At 36.6% G+C, this 21043-nt stretch overlaps 1 long non-coding RNA gene across 1 annotated transcript in view; it reads left to right on the top strand.

The window, feature by feature from the left end:
• Positions 1-27: 27 nt before the first annotated feature.
• The window catches only part of LOC128247625 (uncharacterized), a 63438-nt gene continuing 42422 nt past the window's right edge, over positions 28-21043 (top strand). The window contains exon 1 of the long non-coding RNA XR_008264000.2: positions 28-1385. This is a non-coding gene — a long non-coding RNA (uncharacterized LOC128247625). The remainder of the gene's footprint in view (positions 1386-21043) is intronic.

Here is a 21043-nt window from a genome sequence, read left to right as displayed (position 1 = left end):
CTCAAAAGGAAATAGCAACACGTGATCATGAAACTCTTCTTCACGCGATTTTAAAACTAAAATACAAAATGATGAAATCAATCTTTAGTAAAATCAAATTTATGCATCGGTCTGATTCAAACTAAGTAGTAAAAGTAAATAGTACAATTAGAAAACATACAATGTTGGAACCACCAGAAACTTAGCCAAATAGCTCGGAATCCTTATGAAGATTTAAAATCCTCGGAATATTCTGATAAATACTTTGACAATAAGCGGCACTCCGTCGGTCACCAATCCACGAAGCAACCTGCTTGTTAAATTAACGTGCAAGTGGCTGATCACTCTAAAAACACGTGTACGCTTAACGTAGTTCTCAGGGAGATTCAGCGTGATACAGTTAGTACATGAAAAAACTGGCCCTTTGAGTTATAGGTACAACTGATTTTTGCCAGCCGAGTGGACTGGAGTGACATGAATAAAATGTCTTGCTCAAGGACACAACGCGCCGCCAGGAATCGAACTCACGACCATGAGCCTAATACCGTAACCGCTAAGTCACGCGCCTTCACACTTTGACAATAATAATCAAATTTGTTATCTTTTTATGCGCTGTGAACTGCACGACTATACTCAGCTGCACTTTAACAGATAATTTTGGTTGTTAAAGCAAATTTTTATAAACATTAGGCTACATGGATGGCAAAGATATTTAGAAAGCTTATTTTAAAATCATTGGCGTACATAATAAAGTGTGTGTGTGTAGTAATTTCATTTAAGTCTAGACGTAAAACTTACGGTTCTTTACAAACTTAAGTTCCGATTTGGTTTGAGTAATTATTCTTACGTTTATGAATGATTTCCTATTAAATTTTGTAACGTTTCTTCATCATTATGACGTAACAATCTAAACAATTCGAGTTGCTATAGAAACAGCATTTACAAACAAAATCTGTTGAAAGGAAATACTTGACATTATTCAGGGAACTTTTGTTTCCAAAGCGGTGAGCTGGCGGAATAGTTAGCACTCCCGACAAATTACTGCTAAGAATTTTGTCCATCTTTACGTTCTGAGTTCAAATTCTGTCGAAATCGACTTTGTCTTTCATCCTTTTGCGATCGATGAGCACTGGTGTCTATGTAATCAACTGAACCTCTCCCTTAAAATTGCTGGCCTTGTACTAAAATTTGAAACGCGCAAGGAGTTTTCTTTTGTTAATCTTCAGAAACAAAATGTTTGAAACGCAGTATGTATTTCCAGAAAATGACTAATGAGGAATCAGTGTTAGTACTATCACATAACGTCCTTATTAAATCATTAAAATATTACCAACTCTACATGAATAAACGATCATGAATAAATGAACATTTATGAATTACAGAAATGATTTAGCCACGAAAGTAAGGTAAATTGCTAAATTTCACTATCAACAATTGCATCTAAAAAATTACACTTTACGACAATGCTTCATTGAAACAAATCTTAAATAACTTATTTATTTAATTATATAATCGAATACAAAAGATAACTCTGCTAAAATACTTCGTCAATATTAGTGACTGTTTAGACACCATCTTGTAAAGAAAATAAATAATTTTTCAATTATTCATATATAATTGAATTTAAATAAATGAAGTGTGAAAAACATTATTTTTCTTCCCATGTTAATTTTTAAAAAATTATATATCATCGTAGACTCATTTGCTATAAAATATTCATTGTTTTAGAACAAGAAATTTTCGCATTTTATATGATTATAACGAATGTCGGCAAACTGGTAATAAGTTTTGAAAACCTAATTTATGGCTCTCACTTCAAATATTGAAATAATAATATCTCTTGTCAGTTACGAACCACAACAGCAATATTCCACTCGTGGTGCTGGTATTGCAGTGATGGTTGTAGTAGTAGTGGTGAATCTTCGTCATTTGGTGAAGACGATTGAATTGGACGGTCAACTGAATTTCCTGCTCTAGTATTAGCGTGTAAGGCCCTATGCATTCCACCGATAAGTGTACCCTTAACACAATTCTCTGGTAGAATCAGTGAAACTCGTTCAAGGCTGTAACTTTTGAATTACCAGTACAGTCCACCCGATGGGCTTCTATAAACTTTTTCCCCTACTCAATTTCGCTCATAATTTATGGTTCGACCCGAGTCGATAGAAAATTATATTTGGCCAAGATGCTATACAGTGGGATCGAACCTGCGATCTCGTAGTTGTGAAGCGTATATTAACCATTCGGTCATACTGCATCTACTTTATTTCATTTTAATTTGCCATAAAAGTAGTACACAGAGAGTAGCTACGGGCTGGACAAAGACATTAATGAGATGAGATGAATGGTGATTAATATGGTATTAATGGGAGAAGACAGGAGCCGCCCACCGAACTCTGCTTCTCTAAATCAATGTTCTTTTATAAATTTACACATAAATTTACAATTTGAGGCTATAAACCTCTTACTTTACAGTTTCAATTTCAACTGTCTTTGAAATGAGGCACTTGCCTCTTCCACTTTTCTTTTTATGGGCCACAAGCCCTTTCAATATGAGGCACTCGTCCTCTTACATTCTACCGCCCGACCAGACTCCGTGCTTCACTTAACGCAAGCACAAGAGAGAGAAACAGCAGTGAGATCTAATACTACTGAGATCGACTTCAGTTTTCATCCTCCTGAAAGAAACTTAATTGTAATTATTTCATATTTGTATCAGGCTTCCGCATTTATACGCTATCTTGCGCTTTCTTTGCCTTTTTTCTCAAATTATCCATAAAATAAGAGATATACAATATTGGGTAAGGAATGTAAGCATTCAGGTGGTTTGTTTCCAGTCATGAAGAGCGGTTTGGATCGATGCCACCTTGTTTTCGTTGATGTGGAAATTATGTGTGCCTGTTAGTGTCTTCTGGGTTCTCACATCAATGGCTCGGATCTCATCAATCGTCCAATCAAACAGCCCAAATGTTGGTATGAGTACTAGCACTGCGCACACATTGTGGCTCAATGTTTTTTTCTTTTTTATTGAATGCAGAGAGTTCCGAGGTCCAAATTTTCTTTATTCGGCTGTAATATTCTTTAGTGACACGTGTTTTGTCACAGGTGACATTCTAAGATATGTTTTTATCAGATACCTGTAACATTTCTCATCAGATATAGGGGAAACAGCTAAGTCATTGATAGAGATGTTACTAATCTGGTTTACTGCTTTCCCTCTTTTCACAGCCATATAGCAACATTTATTCTGCCAAGCTATGTATGTATGTATGCATGTATGTATGTATGTATGTATGTATGTATGTATGTATGCTTGCAGCATGCATGTGTGTGTATGTGTACGTATGTATGTATGTATGTATCTATGTACTCCCTGGAGCACACTTTTCTACCTTACAATGCTCAATCAGGTACATGTATATACATGTGTGTTTTTTTAGGAAATAGATATATCTACAATGTTCCATTAACGTCTTTCAACATTCTGTGAACTTTTACATATCTGAAGCGCCTTGATACAAAATCTATCATTTAATACAATGAAAACTAAACGTCCGGAGAAAATTATATTAAACACCACCAGCACATGACAAAAATAATGAAATATGTGAGTTAGACAACCAGTTTATAAAATCATTAGATGAGACTTTGGACTAAATTTTCAAACAGCATTTCTCAATAATGCGAATGATGAATTTTCGCGTGTACCGATCAAGCTTAATAACAATTGAAATGAAATTCCTTGTGTTTATGCTTTAATTTAGTTACGAAAGACATTTACGTGGATAGAAAACTTATTTTAAATTCACTTGAGTGAATAAAAATGATACCTTGCTTTTTACTTGTAAATTGTTCTTCATGCAATCTACAGCTACTCCATACTCCTTAGGCTCAGAAGAGCAAACTGTCAAAGTATCCGCCGCTTTCTGATAGGTTTGTAGCTGTGCCTGTGGCAGTGGAGACCTCCGGCGTTCTCGGCCCCCAAACTATATACCTGCTCACCACTAACGGGGAAGATTTGGCTATCTGTAAATGCGAGCCCAGTGAGTCAGAGTGGCTGTTCCATCGCGTCTCCCACGCCATCCTTCGGGGCGATACCTTTTCCAGTTTGCCTGCTGGGACCATGAGGCGGACTGACAAGCTTTTTTAGATATTACGTGCTACTTTTTTTTCTTTCACATATAATGAAACAATTGAAATTTTATGTAACCTTTAACTATTCTGTCTATAACTTGTAATCTTTAACGATTCTGAATAAAACAATCTGAATTGTAATAAAAAAAGTAAGAAAGAAAGAAAAATTGTGACGTAATAATCTGAATAATATGAGTTGTTATAGCAACAGAACTTACAAACAAATGTGCGGACAATACATATCAACAATAAAAGAGAGGAATAAGCTTTGCTTTGGAGTTATTGCTTTGAAGCAGAACGTTTGAACTAAATTTGTATTTTCAACTGATTAAAAACAATCGATGGAAAAATTGCTTGTAAGTATCTTCCTGTGTTGCCGTTAACATATTTTCATCGGATGAGGCTGTACGGACATATATGCTCCACTGAAGAGATTTAGCCGCGCGAATGGATATCGGAAAATCAAAAGAATCGGAAAATCAAAAGAATCGGAAAATCAAAAGAATTTATAAATATTATATTTGACTATGACACGTTATACAGTCGCAATAATACACGTTATAACAATGGTCCATAGAGGGAGATGTTTTAAAAGAATACTTGTACATATACTTGATAAAGACAAAAGTTTCCAAAACATCTTTACTCGTAGATCAATGAAAGTTTTGTTCAAGTATTTTTAAAAAATATTCTAAATATAAAGAAATAAAAAGATAAAATAGCTAGACAATAAATATTCTAAATATAAAGAAATAAAAAGATAAAATAGCTAGACAATCTTGTGAAAAGAAATTAGTTTAACGATCAAGAATTAGAAGTATTATTGAAAGTAATTTCCACACAGTATTTGCAAGTAAGACAAAGTAACAATAATTGGTAAATGTGATACTACATCTCATATTTTCCTAGATATCTAAATGATGAAACAAAATGAACTCAGTATGTTAACCTATAAATCTCAAAGCTTACATCATCATCATCACCATCTTCATCATCGTCGTCGTCATCGTCGTTTAAAGTTACTTTTCCAAATTTGCATGGGTTGGACGGAATTTGTTGAGGCGGGATTTTCTACAGCCGGATGCCCTTGTTTTCGCCAACCCTTCCCTGTTTCCACTCAAAATAATATTTCTCATGACCAGACAGGTTTTTCACGGAAGCCTGGAAACTGACTACATGTTCCAATCACATCGAATAATACACTTCTTTCAGCAGCGCAGTTACTCCGAATCAGCCCTTGACACTGCTCATTGTTCTACCCTAGCTATTGATCTCACTGAGCTTTACGACAATGTCAGGACAACATTGTACTACATTTCTGCCTCTTCCACACCAACCTTACAAAATCTTACACCAGTTTTTAACCTCTCTTCTTTCAGATGCCAACTTAGTCTGAGCTACCTTCTGGTCCACAATTCTTCACACCCAACCTGGAGCATCCCCCCACCTCTCTCTCTCTCTCTCTCTCTCTCTCTCTTTCTCTCCTTCTCTCTCTCTCTCCTTCTCTCTCTCTCTCCTTCTCTCTCTCTCTCTCTCCTTCTCTCTCTCTCTCTCCTTCTCTCTCTCTCTCTCTCTCCTTCTCTCTCTCCTTCTCTCTCCTTCTCTCTCCTTCTCTCTCCCTCTCTCTCTCTCTCTCCTTCTCTCTCTCCTTCTCTCTCTCCTTCTCTCTCTCCTTCTCTCTCTCTCTCTCTCCTTCTCTCTCCCCTTCTCTCTCTCTCTCTCTCTCTCTCTTTCTCTCCTTCTCTCTCTCTCCTTCTTTCTCTCCTTCTCTCTCTCTCCTTCTCTCTATCTCTCCTTCTCTCTCTCTCCTTCTCTCTCTCTCTCCTTCTCTCTCTCTCTCCTTCTCTCTCTCTCTCTCTCCTTCTATCTCCTTCTCTCTCTCTCTCTCTCCTTCTCTATCTCCTTCTCTCTCTCTCTCTCCTTCTCTCTCTCCTTCTCTCTCTCCTTCTCTCTCTCTCTCCTTCTCTCTCTCTCCTTCTCTCTCTCCTTCTCTCTCTCCTTCTCTCTCTCTCTCTCTCCTTCTCTCTCTCTCTCTCGCTCTCTCTCTCTCTCGCTCTCTCTCTCTCTCTCTCTCTCTCTCTCTCTCTCTCTCTCTTTTGCCGCACCACCTGTTACTTCATTCAATACATTAAAATCCCACATGATGCTAGGTCAACTTTCCATGTCACAGGCCGTTTCTCCGGTATCTCCGAAAGTACCAATTATTGCATTAAACATCAACCTTTTTGTTCATAGTAATATTCATTGGATGTTCAACACAACAAAACCAGATGAATCAACCATAGGCTTGCTACATTAACTCTGTGAACCAAACCTATCTACATGCCATTGCTTATGTGATTATATATTTTATAGCTTCCGTTTACACTCACACACACTTCACTAACTCACTTTTACCCAAACATTCGCACACGCTTGATCGCCTACCACACACCTATATCATCAGTGTTGCGTTTTTCTCATATCACACATATACATTGTCACATCGTATGCATATGTTCGCACACAACCTTGGTCACACAATAGATTTCCCATTCACCATATATTTATAAAAAATATAATTTACGCATACTTCATTTTATTTACGACTCTTTTCTCTGGAAAATATCTTTACTCCTCTATCTGCTATTATAATATGTCGAATCTCTAACCAAACATTTTTCTTTTCATTTCTTTTTTCGTTTCTTTTGTTTTCTATTTTCTTTCTTTCAATCTTAACAAAAGAGAACTATGCGAAATGTCCGTCGGAAACATGTGCAGTATTTTCCCGCTTCTTCACGTCCTAAATTTAAATCCTGTCGATGGCTTCTATCTTAAACAAAGGACAGCCACCCGAAATATCGATTTTATCTTTCCTTCCCTCCACAAGGCTGTAACATTGACTTTGTACTCTTGTTTGTTGCTTTCATTGCTTAGTTATTACTTTGTTTTGATCACGCTTAATTTGGATATTAATTACGTAAATATTACATATGTATGTATTCATTGGAGTTAGATACATCGTAAGAAATATATCTCAAACTTAATGAGTCCTCAACATAATTCTACAAACATTTAATTTCTTGGTGCTTACGATATCTACGATCCAGATTAAATGAAATATGATATCAAATTAAAATTATATTAATACATTTCACATCACTTGATCAGAATAAGAACTGATATGGATTATTAGGGCATACGAAAATCATTACATAACACAAAATCATTACCCAAGACAACTTTCTAACTTTGACAAACAATGTGAAAATATCATCTGGTATTAATTATAATTAAACTTGGCAACAGTTGAAATGGCGGTCATAAATAACTTTTGACACAAGGCCAGCAAATTTGAGAGGACCAAGAAGTTGAATACATTGACTTCAGAGCTCAACTGTTATTAATTCTATAGATACCGAAAGGATGAAGGGCAAAGTCGACCTCGGTGACATTTGAACTCAGAACGTAAAACCAGAGGAAATACCACTAAGCAGTTTGTCCGGCGCACAAACAATTCTGTCAGCTCGGCGCCTTCATGAGCATAAATAATTGAATACAGGAATGGAGGTAGAGGTTGTGGAGTCCTTGACCACTGCTCCGTCTTTGAAACTAGTGTCAACTGCAATATCTTGGGTACGTTATAAGCATGCGTTTATGCCGGCTATCCCACAGAATGTGATACAGCCAGCTACACTGGGCGATACATGTCTAATGGGTCGATAAACAATTTAAGGATCAGAAGAATATCATTATGTGGAAATCCAAGCTCCAGCTCTAATACCTAAATGATTTTGCTGCGGATCGTACAGTTTGGTAGAAACTGTTTAGGAAATAGCTTGTTGAAGATGGAGAGGACAATAAGAAAACAGAAGAGCCAGGAGCAATGCAATCATAGTTGCTACTATTACTACCGTCACCATCATTACACATATATGCTTCACTTGCATGTATGGATAATGGTGCTTTAGTGAAGGAGAGAATGGCAGCCACCATGATTTATTTTTCAGCGTTTCTGTGATTGGTCGTAGAAAATGAGAAAGTTCGCCCCAAACTATAAGACTTAGCTCCAATGTTGGCAATCGAATGAACTCTGCTAAAGGCATTCACGAACCGGTTGATGGTGTTAAGCCGGGTGATTAATTAAGACTTCCACCTAAGGCCTAGAACACAGGAAGCCTGAATAAACATCACACGGATTCTCACCCGACTAACGATTCTATTAAAGCGGATATTTTATCGGCCCCTATCGAATGAAAGGCGAAATCGTCCTTAGTGAGGTTTGAACTGAGAGCGTCGGTTTCATGAGCAAATATTGCGAAATATTTTGTCCTGACGACTCAAACAATTCAACATTTTATGGATCCGAGATAAGGCTGATCAGCGGTGGGGAGTGAACGTCGTGATCGGATTTCAAAAGAGAACCGAAAAAAGACAGAATAGAATGTCTGTATTAGTTTGTGAGAATAAAATGGAGAGGGCAAGAGAGAGATGAAGCAAAGAAGGCAGATAGACATACACAACAGAGACACAAGCAGACAGATAGACAGACAGAGACATGGTGAAAAAATTTGTAGGCTTTACAAGAAAAGTATTTCATATGTGGGCTATACTTCAATTTTAAACACCGTAACTAGTTCGAGTATTCTGACACATATTCAACAAATTATGTTAGAAACTCGTAAAATATTTTATGGCTCTATAAAATTTTATTTTCCAAACCATAGAATATAAACAAACAAACCTACTCTTAACTACACGACGGAGTATTAGGTAAATAAACATCGTATATTGATTTGATTTACCATGTTTGAGAGAAAAGCATACACACGCATCCACCCACAGAGTTTGGGATTAAGCACATTACTTACCCAGCCGTAATGTTTTGGAAATTTATATTTCTTTTCGACATTTTTTTTGGATTTTTATATTTTAGACTTGTAAGCATTACAATTCTGAAGGGAAAAAAAATCAGAATTACAAGTTTTAAAATGTATTGTTTCATTATTCAGTTTATTAAAAAAATGAAATTTTAATATTTCTCTGGAATTTTAATCCATTATAGATAATTCAAATCCACTATAGATTATTGAAATCTAAATTCCTATGTGAGCAAAAGAGATTCACAGTTTTTCTTAGATTTATGAATTATTTTCTCATTAAAACAGTATCGTTACGTTACTCCATTATTGTGACGTAATAACCTAAATTAGCTGGACCCGTGAAAAATTCACGCAAAACAAAAAATGTGAGCATCTGTAAACAGTGTAGTGGTGTCATGAGAAATGTTTGACTATTATGACCGTCTGTCTGTATGTTCTAAGTTCAAATTCCGCCGAGGTCGACTTTACTTTTCGTCCTTTTGGGGTCGATAAATTAAGCACCAGTTGTGTACTGGGGCCGATCTAATCAACTGGCCCCCTCCTCACAAAAAATTCAGTCCTAGAAAAGTATATTGTGACAGTTACAGAATATAGAAAGAAGCGTAAAACCGATAACTATATAATTCAACCAAAATATGTTACACAAACGTAAACGGAATTACTATTTAACCTTAAAATACACCCTACATATTCAAAGAACCTTCTTAGTTTAGTGGTACGGAACGTTTTTCTGGTATTCTTTTATTCTTTTACTTGTTTCAGTCATTTGACGGTGGCCATGCTGGAGTACCACCCTTTAGTCGAAGAAATTGACCCCTGGACTTATTCCCTGTAAGCCTGATGCTTATTCCATCAGTCTCTTCTGCCGAACAGCTAAATTACAGGGATGCAAACGCATCAACATCGGCTGTCAAGCAATGGTGATGGGACAAACACACACACATTCATACATACATACATAAATACATATATATGATAGGCTTGGAGGTAGTGGTGCTGCTGGCTGAGTGTGGTTTTGTGGTTTGCTGGTATGCCGAGAGTGATCCAGCGGGCCCCTAACTGGTTCCCCGATCTTAAAGGTATTATGTGGATGTGTAATGATGGAGCGGCTGGTGTGGTGGTGATGGTAGCTGGTGCGGTGGTTTTCCTCACAGTACTTCATGGTTGACAATATTTTGTGTGTGTCACACCACGTTTTTGGCTTTGTTTGTTATCCCGAGTGTCATAACTCTTATTTTAATATTGTTCATAGCTTGCGCTCTTGAAAATACGATATATAATTGGCCATGAGAAAATACCGGTTGAGGCAAGTGTATTCCAGCTTTTTCAGATGTTTGCCCTTAAGCCTTATTAATAGTTATTGAATATGCAAGTCGAAGTGGAAACTGAAGTCTGTTTAGTGTGAATGGAATATTTGCATCACTTGGGCTAAGTTTAATTCTGGGAATTAGAACTGTACGACCTCTGTTGGAACCTGTTACCAATGATACCTCTACACAATGTCCATGAAGTCTTTGCACTTTCAAGCGAGTTCCATTGCATAATTCCTGAGTGATCGAAAGATTTCTTAGCAGCATCACAATAACCCCAATTTTTAAGTTGAGGCGATGAGGAGGCATACCGGATGGAATGAGTGAGTTTATGAATTCAAATGGATAATTCTGAACTTTCTCTTCCTTATTGCAGGACACAGAATCTGTGCTTAAGTACGATTTAAGTGCCTCTGGTATAATGTATAATTACTCGTTTTCCCATTTATTCTGACGTGCAGTTATTGAAAATTTCTGGGTACAAATGTACAAATTGAAATGCAAAAGAACGAAATAATAAATGGATTTATGAATGAAAGTTTGGTAATTGCGTTTATTTTCCCCACGCGACACTTATTATTGCAAACATGTTTTAACTAACCTATACTATATACACACACAAATACATTCATATATATATATATCTCGATTTTTAGCTGTAATTCAAAGGGGCCAGCCTTGTCATATATTGTGTGGCTGAATCTTCCTGAGAACTACGTTTATGTGGAGTACTCAGCCATTTGTGAGTTAATTTTATCCTCGTGTGGTAATGAAAATTAAAACTGACAGCCAATATTTTCTGTGTCTATGTATCTATGAACTTTTCTTTGGATTTATGTATCTACTGTCTCTCTCACTTTCTCTCTTTCTCTTTCACTTCCTTTCTGTACCTCTTCTCTCCCGCTTTTGATTTAACAATATGTATATGTATCTATGTATCTACTTTTCTTGCAATGTGATAAACATTTAAAAACACAAAACGAACGCCGTCACCACTCACTGTCTCTCTCACGCTCCCACTTTCTCTCTCACTCTCTTTCTCTTTTATGTCCTCTCTGAAACCTTTAAAAACATTAAACTAACGCCGTCACCACTCACTGTCTCTTTCTCTCTCTCTCTCTCTCTCTCTCACTCTTTCTCTTACTTTCTCTCTGTCCTCCTCTCTCTCGCTTTGCCACTTCAAAGAAGTGTGACGTACACAACAAGTACGTACAAAGACAAAAAGCTAGCGTATTGATATTATTGATATTTTGAGTTACTATAGCAAAAAAGACCTCATAAGCAAGACAATTGAAAGAAGAGGAGCAACCAAACGGAAATATATTATGAACTACTCGTCAAAGTTAACCGTTTTCAAAAGAGAATGTTTGACACAAATTTATATTTTCAATTCATTTAAATTTATACGTTCAACCTATTTAAAATAATGAGTGAAAAATCAATGGAAGTGTCTAAATATTGTGGTAAATATGTAGATTATTAGTCACAAGCGAAAAACGCTTGTATGAATTAAGTAAAATTCGGCTACAACTGGTTGTCAAGAATATGTGTGAGCGTGTACGTGTGTGTGTGTGTGTGTGTGTGTGTGTGTGTGTGTGTGTGTGTGTGTGTGTGTGTGTGTGATACTGATATTATATTTCATTATCGAAAATTATTTACACTTAAAATACAACTTATAGCAAGTGCTTATCAACTCAAATCCTACGTAGCTTCAGCTGAATGTCTTACTGATTATAAAAGAGTATAAAGGCAGCGAGCTGCCAGCATCATTACAGCACCGGACAAAATGCTTAGTGGCATTTCGACCGTCTAAACGTTCCGAATTCAAATTCCGCCGAGGTCGACTTTACCTTTCAACTATTTAGGGACGATAAAATAAGTACCAGTCAAGTACCTGAGTCGATGTAATCGATTATCCGCTCCCGCAAAATTTCATGCCTTATACCTATATAGAAGAAATGTTTATAAAAGAATATTTATCAATTGAAATTTTGATTATTTACGCATTATTAATTTTGAAGAAAAATACAAAATGCCTTCGTTTCTCGATGTTCTGGTTTCAAATATCTCCAACGTGAAACGATTATATCTAAGTAAACCACTTCTCTTCACTGCAGAGCGATACAATCAAGAAAAAGAATGAGAGAAAGGAAACAGAACTTTTGCGTAGTGTTAGTGAATCCAAGGCAATCAATTGGGTAATCTATTTTTAAATGTGGTATACTATATATGTCTAGCAACAGTACCGGCTAACTTGTGGCTACAGCATCCCATTCTAGGTCTCACTTCAGTTTTGTACTGTTGGGAACTGAAATATTTTCTGGTACTGAGGTGAAAGCTCATCTTCAAAATAAAGTTTTTACCTTACTGCGTATGTGAGATCACCAGAAGAGATCATCAGTAAATGCGAACGAAGCCTAACGTTCATAGCGAAACGTTTTATTTTGTTAGCATTATATTCATAAATATTCTTATTACAACTTCACTTGATCTTTTTCCTGCTTTTTCGAGAACTACAAATGGCTCTCACTTTGAAACGCATTTTACATGAAGCTTATCTCATTTCATACGGTTAATAGTTTCAACAGATTTCGATCTATGCTGTGCAGGAGAAATACCACTTCTTATTTGAACACTGATTCGAGGGCTGCATATGACTCATTCACGTCAGAGGAAATGTTTGAGAACTATATGCGACTATCAAAACAGTGATTTAAAGAAATGCTCTGCTTTTAAATGAAATATAAACTTCCAGTTGAAACTGGATACCGCGATCAAATGGTCAGAATAAGAAACAATATGTGTGAATGAAACAACTCAAATCATAAAACTGCGAACATAATTTTTGAATAATTTCCAAATGCAAATGAAGAATGTGAAAATGCACCGATTAAGCTTAATAACAATTAAATTGAAAATCTTTACGTTTTCTCCACAAAAATTTGAAGCAACCAAATGAGAAATTTTAATTAAGTTACGAAATACATTTATTAAATGAGAACTTATTTTAAAATCATTAAAGTTAAAAAAAAAATTGTCTGCACTATTCTCTTTTGAGGTTTGAAGAGAAATGCGTGCAGATTATTCAAACACAAATTCCTATTTGGCCAGTAATCATTTCTGAACTAGATTTCACATTTGTAAATTATTTTCTAACCAAACAATATCGTAACCATCATTGTGACGTAAATAAACAAAACGATAAGAGTTACTATAGCAACGCAACTCACTGACTTTAAAAACAAAACGTTGGAAGAAAGTGTGTATCAAAATGAAATTTTATAGAATTTCAGGAGTTCATATTCTAAAATAAAATGTCGGAGCGAAAATTTGTATTTGAAAGTTGGTTAAAAATAATCGAAGAAAAATATTAAATTGAAATTGGTAAAGTCTTGACTTTCTGCACACTGATAGAGGTGTTAAATTAGAAAATAGAATGATGCTTTCACTAATATATGTACCAAAAAATAAATGAATGTATCAGAAGTAAAAAAAAGGAAAGATAGGGAACAAAGACGTATTAAATGCCATCATTTATTCGTGATTTCATCTCTCATTATTTCCTATTCAAAAGCGGTGAGCTGGCAAAAGCATTAGCATGCGGGACAAAATGCTTAGCGGCATTTCGTCCGTCTTTACGTTCTCAGTTCAAATTCTGCAGAGGTCGACTTTGCTTTCATCTTTTCGGGTTCGATAAAGTACAGCTGAGTACTGTGGTCCATGTAAAATACTTATCCACTTTCCTGAAATTGCTGGCCTTGTGCTAAAATTTGAAACATTATTTACTATTTTGTAGGCGGTGAACTGGCAAAATAGTTAGAGGACCCAGAAAAAAAAAGGCTTTGCGCTATTTGTTCCGGCTTGACTTACTATGATTTCAACAGTCGTTACATATTCTATCATAATTATTTCTGATTCAGAGTCAGGAGCAGCAGTTGTGAGTGGAGATGGGTTAGTTGATGACATTGACCCCTGTTTTAGACCGGTATATTATTCTATCGAACCCCAGGAATGAGAGGCAGAGTTGATCTCGGCGGCATTTGAATATAAATTCAAAGTATAAGGAAGCTGAAGAAATACTACAAAATAATTATTTCGCTTCTCTAGCGATTCTGCCAGCTCAACATCTTCTATTTTATTCTATAAAAATAATAAGGGTTTCAAGTTTTGGCTCAAGGCCAGCTAGAGCGGGTAAGTGGGTAAGTCGATTACAGCAACCCCAATCTTCAACTGGTATTTATTTTATCGATCCTGAAAGGATGAAAGGCAAAGTAGACCTCGGTGGAATTCGAACTCCGAACATAAAGACAGACGAAATGTCTCTTAGTATCCCTCTTCCCTCTCTCCCACTCTCTTCTCTCTCACTCTCTTCTCTCTCACTCTCTTTCTCTTCCTCTCTTTCTCCCCCCATACCCACCTTCCCCCTCTCTTTCCCCCCATACCTACCTTCCCCCTCTCTCAATCCACCTTCCCCCACCTTCCTCCTCTCTCTCCCCCCATACCCACCTTCCCCCTCTCTCAATCCACCTTCCCTCTCTTATACCCACCCTCTCTCCTCTCTTTCTCTCCCTTCCCATACCCATCTTCCCCCTCTTCCCCCTCTCTTACATCCACCTTCCCCTTCCCCCTTCATCGTCAACACCCCCTCATAAGCACATCCCACCACACCCCAACACACTCCTACTCTACCTTCCCACTCCACCCCATCCAATTCCTTACACCCACCACCCACCCCTACCCACATACCCCTATCCACAGACCCCTACCTCTACCCCACCCTCAGCCTAACCCACACTCCACCCATGCCTTCCCCACCTCCCAACACCCTCACATCACACCACACCAATACCCTCGCATCACACTACAACTGACCAAGTGCTTTCTCCCTTCCCCATTTTCACACTATCTCCCACACACAGCCCCTCGTTCTTCGATCACCGTTTCTTATCTCCCCCTTTTCTTAGCTCTCCTGAAAAAAGAATTTCTAACTTCCGGTCAGCCATTGTTATGATCAGCCATTATTATGATTGACCGTTGACTGGACACTATTCAATTTTTTTTCTCCGTGTTTTTCTCCTTGTCTCCGTATTCTTTCTGTTGAAGAGCGTAGCTCGAAACGTCAAAGACTTTCCGTATTTCCGAGCGTCATACTAATACATCCTTTTGTTATTTACACCACCTGTCCTCGTCTGTTGTTGTTTTTTCGTATATTCTCCCATATATATATATATATATATATATATATATATATATATATATATATACATATACATGTATATATTCACATATATATGCATGTACACACATATATATATAGAAACATACATATACACACATACACACACACACACACACACATATATATATATATATATATATATATACATACACATACATAATATAATACAATATAATATAGTATAAAAACCCGATTCAAAAGAATTATAATCCTACCCAGATGTCGAAAAAGCATTGCCAACCAATCACGTCAGTGGTATATAATATTGCAAGTTGAGAAAGAAAACTGAAACGAACCACCCATTATGAAAAGTCGTTTCATCTGCATGTTAATAGACTCCGACATGTTAACTGGGTATATGCAATTGTTCTTGCTTCTAGAATCAGGAGGTTTTCATCAAATTAATTCATATAGAAGCAAGCTCTTGAACAAAAAACTACTTACGAAAAAGAGAAAAATATATTGCATGCATAGTTTTCCATCAAATAGAATTCACAAAGGATTTACGATTCAATTTCAAATAAGAGGTAAAAATAATTTGATGGTTTGGATTTTGAGCTTTCACGGCATAAATTACTTTAGTTCAATCTTACTTCCCACATAAAATAAATATTATTAGTAAACTGCTTTAAAGTATCGAGACTAATCAAAAAAGGAAGTCGTATGCATTACAACTTTTGAACATATGTTAAACTATTTTAGCACTAACTTATTCAGTACTACAGTTGAGATATTCAACAGAACAATCTAGACAAAACGCTGCAGTTACGGAGTGAATGACTGTTAAGACATAGGATTCACTGCCATTCCGAGGAAAGAAGTTGTTGTCTGTGTCCACAATCATTAGTCAATAGTAATGTTGTTAGATTTTGATAGGTTCGAATGTAAGGAGCTAAGAATCTAACGTTTCGGAGTTCTGTCTTTCGTCTGAGAGCGAGGAAGAGAGAAAAAATGAGAGTGTGAGAGTGTGAGTGAGTGAGAGTGTGAAGGAGTGAGAGAAAGGCGAAGGTGGTGGTGTTTTGATTGTAAACAAATGAAAAACTTATGTGAAAGATCGATGTGGAAGTCATGTCGAGAGCGTGGCGGTGTGAGAGGTTCAGAAGTCGGGGACACGATTTTAAGTGTAGGAAAATAGAGTTGGAAAGGAAGAAGTAGTGTCGTGTGTCTACTCTAGATATTTCACCTGTGCAGACGTGACAATACTGTCTCCTTCAGTAAAACAGAGATACAACTGTAAATTCCAACGAAACAATCTTGTCTCATCCTCTCTAGTCTTGAGCAACATGCAGTCACTACAATTATATCACACAATCAAAAATTATATCTTCTCATAAATATCTCGTATTCATTACCTCTATCTCAAAGACCTCCTCTTTCAAGGTCAGTAAATGCGTCAGCTCAGAACAGTTGTTTGACTCTTTACAAAGCATAACTAACGATAACAATGGAATACTACTCTCACATCTGGAAATATGCTGTTGTTACACACACGAACATACTCTCGACTGCATCTCTACACAAATTTCATCTGAGTTGCAAAGACACACAACACTTCAATGTCTAGTCCACAGACGCACTATCCCTTCACTCTACCTTTTCTACTAAACATCAACCACATCAATGTCTCCAGTTACAAAGGAGCTGCAAAGTTCTTAACAACTACCTCTTTTTCCTGACTAACTATAAAAAAGGGCAGCTGCCTTTTAAAATTTTATTCAGCAGAGAAAAATCAAAGCTGTTAACCTTGCGGAGCTTCCGAGACTGCTACGATAAAGGGAGACAAAAAGTGCAGCTCATAAGTTGCCACAGTAAAAGCTTTTCTTAGACTGGAAAACAGGTTTGAATGCTTGTAACAAAGTTGACCCCACTCAAGGTATCCAAGGGTCAGCTATTAGTGTTAAAACAGGTGATGTATTAAGGCCTGAGTTTCTGCTGAATTCTTCGAATCCTGATTAAGTCGAAAAAACGGTGTATTGCCATGCTGTGTATCAGTCTTATGTATTTCTCGTGGCTGTGCTTCAGAAATCAATTGTTCATCAATGATTTTCCTCTGAATTCTTTGATGTTATCCCTCTATACTGTCCTCTATCCATCTTTCCTTCTTTTACTCTCGTCACAGTTCTTTAAATAATGCTCTTTGCAATGCTGTTAAGTATTATTACATGGCTATACTATCTCAGCCTTCATTTCTTCACCGTTGTGAGAAGATCGTCATAGATCCAATGTCTTGTTGAATAGTTTCGCAGATTTGCTTGTTTCTTATTTCTTTACTGCCTACAAGGGGCTACACACAGAGGGGACAAACGGATTAAGTCGATTATATCGACCCCAGTGCGTAACTGGTACTTAATTTATCGACCCCGAAAGGATGAAAGGCAAAGTCGACCTCGGCGAAATTTGAACTCAGAACGTAACGGCAGACGTTTTGAGCATGGCTCTTCGTAAGCAAGAGGAAAGAGGAAAATGTTCGGAGAGAAGGAAAAGAATAGTCCGAGAAAAGCACGTGAGTCGTTACAACACACGCACACATACATACATAAGAGATGTACATACACAAGAGATGTATATACTGCTGTTTTCGTTCCATATAAAATCTCTTAAAGATTCAGAGGTAATCTTAATTTGATGCTGCTATTTCATGAATCTATTTTAGAAATCAGTATTACTGCAATCATCATTAAAGAAGTTGGGACATTTAAATATTTATTCTTATGGACTCCGCACATAATGATCACCCGTTCCCCACATAACCCAAAATATATTTCATTAAAAAATTCATTTGTTCTCAACATTTTAAAATTATAGTTGTTTTTAAGATATTCTACATTAATTATGTTTACGATCAACTTGACTTTCGATCAATTTGTCTTTCAGCGAATATATTTCGACGAATTTTTTTCAGCGAATGTGCTTTTGATGAAGGAGTGGTATCTCAGGAAAATTTGTAAGATACGTTGGTAATTGGAAATAGTTTAATAAATACTGATGGAAATGTTTGCTGAAATTCACTAATTCAGACCTTTAATTCAAAATAACGAAAAGCAGGAATACATATATGAGCGTATGCTTATATATATACTAGCAGAGATACCCAGCCTTGCTCGGGATTAAAATGGCATAGATTTTTATTGCTTTACTTGTTTCAGTCATGTGACTGCGGCCATACTGGAGCACCGCCGTTGGTCGAAGAAATCAGCCACAGGATTTATTCTTTGTAAGCCTAGTACTAATTCTGTCAGTGTCTTTTACCAAACCGCTAAGTTCCAGATGAGCCATATTTCCATATCAAAAAGACCGCACTTACCACTGCCGTTGGTGTAAAGCTTACACTTGGCTAAGATCTTCCAATGGATGTTGTAACTGACACCTTTATCTTTTAAGGACCATATGTGACGGGATAATTTGGTCGTTTTCCTTCTATCCCAGTGCCTGAAGCTCAAGGTGTGATTATTGAACCTGGACTTGAAATTCCCCCTCCGTAACGCCCACATATTGCTTTGTCGAAACTGTGCCCTGGACACCAATACATTCACATAGACATGTATGTGTACGTCTAAACAGAGGCACATGCATGTGTGTATATATATATATAAATAAATATGTACACACACATACGCGCACACACACACACATACGCACACACACACACACACACACACACACACAAGCATGGAAAAATACGTCATCCAATGAACACTTCTTCAGAGGGAAATTTGAAGTAATGGAAAAGCAGTCAACTATAACAAATATACATACACTTGTTTGTGTGTGTGTGTGTGTGTGTGTGTGTGTGTGTGTGTGTGTGTGTGTGTGTTTGCGTGTGCGTGTGTGCGCATGTATGTGTGCGTGTAAATATTTATTGTAAACATTTACATATGTTCTGCTTAGCTTAATTTTATGATAAAATATTAAGAACCAACGACTTATATTTAGATGTTTAAAACAAATCGTCTGCTAAAAAAATTAAATGCTTCACTGGATTCTTCAAAGGTCAATTTCGATTGTTGTAGATTTTTTTTTTTAATAGTAATCCCCTACTTATTAAGCTCTACTACGGTTATAAGACAAAACTATATCTATGTGTGTCACACTATTCATGATTTTTGTCTTCTTAGGCGGCACTGCAAAAAGAAAATTCTGTGTGTGTGTGTGTGTTGGTTTGCTTTTCGTTTTATAGTTGTTAGCTCCAGAGTAAAAGTAGCATTGGCGTGATTAAATCTCAGAATAAAAACTGCTGTAGGTCACAGAGTTGAAGGGGAAACTAATGAAAAACAGCAGTGGGAAGTCTGCTCTACTCCGGATGTCATCAGTTTAGAAAATAATGATTTCTATAAAAGACTGGAGCAAAATCTGTGATAGTGAGCTGTGTGTACATGTGCGATGTTTAGATGATGATGATGATGATGACGATGGGATAACGGTTGAATTTTGCACTAAAAAGGAGGGAGGTATTTTTCTGTGAAGTATTTCACTAAGTTGAACTACGAGTCACCAACTTTTGATATTGTTTCTCATTTATTTATTTTTCTTTCTCCTCACATTTACTTTTCTTCTCAACATAAATATCATATTTCATTTTTTTCCTACCCTTCTAATTCTTCTTTTTTTTTTTTTTTCATTGATAACTGTGAGGTTCTGGGAGACAGTTTAAGTTTAGGATATTTCCTTTTTAATTGTCTAATTTAATATATCAATATTTAGATACGATCTAAAGCGGTGAGCTGGTAGAATCGTTAACACGCCGGTCAAAATACTTGCCGGCAGTTCGCCCGTCTTCGCATTCTGAGTTCAAATTCTGCCGCGCTCATTTTGACCTTTTATCCTTTCTGGGTCAATAAAATATGTATCAGTTGAGCAACTGGATTCGATGTAATCGACTAAATCCCTTCCCAAAATCACTAGCGTTGTTCCACTATGTTCGTATGTTTTCTTTTTTAGTTTATCATTTTTCTTGTTTCATTATTTTTCTTAATTAAATGTCTATGTGATACCTGTTTATTTATTTTTTAAAATTGAGAACCCATTATCGTAAAACATATTAGGGAATTATGAATGAATTTACTGCTGGTATTTCCTAGAATGATGTTAAAGAGTCTCAACACTAATAGGAGACATGGGGCATATTTATCATCTTTTGTCTCCTTTATTCTTATGTTCAATAACCTTTCAAATTTTAGCACATGGCCAGCAATTTTAGGGGAGTGGTGTTAGACAATTACATCGACCCAGTGTTCAACTGGTACTTATTTTATTGACCTTGAAAGGATGAAAGTCGGCCTCGGTAGAATGATATTTATGTCTGACAATCAAATCATCAAATATAAAAATGTAAATCTTTGAGAATAAAACAGTTCTCTTTCTCTCTCTCTCTCTCTCTCTCTCTCTCTCCCTCTCTCTCCCTCTCTCTCTCTCTCTCTCTCTCTCTCTCTCTCTCTCTCTCTCTCTCTCTCTCTCTCTTCCTCTCTCGCTCATCCTTCTCTTTAATATCAATTTCAGTAGACGTACGAAGATTAGTAGCG

This window comes from Octopus bimaculoides, chromosome 4 (assembly GCF_046866305.1).
Source record: "Octopus bimaculoides isolate indiv1 chromosome 4, ASM4686630v1, whole genome shotgun sequence".
In the NCBI taxonomy this organism is placed as follows: Eukaryota; Metazoa; Mollusca; class Cephalopoda; order Octopoda; family Octopodidae; genus Octopus; species Octopus bimaculoides.
Note: the sequence above shows the minus strand (reverse complement) of the source record. Positions and strands in the feature narration are given on the sequence as shown.